Source organism: Trypanosoma conorhini, assembly GCF_003719485.1.
Source record: "Trypanosoma conorhini strain 025E chromosome Unknown Tco_14.4_contig_00949, whole genome shotgun sequence".
Taxonomy (NCBI): Eukaryota; Euglenozoa; class Kinetoplastea; order Trypanosomatida; family Trypanosomatidae; genus Trypanosoma; species Trypanosoma conorhini.
This window is the reverse complement of record NW_021705043.1, coordinates 4293-4956: the sequence shown is the minus strand read 5'-3', so window position 1 is coordinate 4956 and position 664 is coordinate 4293. Positions and strand designations below refer to the sequence as shown.

The 664-nt window shown below is 61.1% G+C and overlaps 2 annotated features.

Annotated features, from left to right (window-relative positions):
* Positions 1–14: part of a microsatellite that runs on past the window's edge.
* Positions 15–520: 506 nt separating this feature from the next.
* Positions 521–550: a microsatellite.
* Between the last annotated feature and the right edge of the window lie 114 nt (positions 551–664).

Genomic DNA, 664 nt, shown 5'->3' with positions numbered 1-664 from the left:
TCTTTCTCTCTCTCGCCTTTTGCTGCAGTCTGCGTTTGCGGGCGAAGGGGGTACGTGCGCCGCTGGGCGGTTCAAGTCACCCAGCGGAGCGATTTGCTCCCGAGAGGAATCCGCCGCCTTTTGTGTTCACTGATGAAGCTGATATGGTCCGTGTTTCAGACCGCTGGATTGACGCACAGCAACATATCCTCTGACCCAGCCTTTTACTGCCCCTGTTTTTGTCCGCGGCGGAGCAGGTTCCTTTCGGCGCGCAGGCGTTGTCGGTTGGGTCAGCGGCACGTGTTCTCCCTGTAACCCTATCTCGCAACCCCGAGAGCACGGCGATGGAGGGCGCCCGCGGCGTGGACGCACACGCCCTGCGTGGGCCCCCGCTCACTGGACACCGCGTGATGAGTAAGAGGCGCCGCACCCTCTTCACGAAAGAGCAGAATTAACCGACTGAGTGGCTGACTGCCCAGATGACAGGCGCAAACTGAATGGGTGTTGCCGCCCCCTTCCACTCGTGTAGCTCTCCCCCCCCCTCTCTCTCTCTCTCTCTCTTCTCTCTCTCGCCTTTTGCTGCAGTCTGCGTTTGCGGGCGAAGGGGGTACGTGCGCCGCTGGGCGGTTCAAGTCACCCAGCGGAGCGATTTGCTCCCGAGAGGAATCCGCCGCCTTTTTGTGTT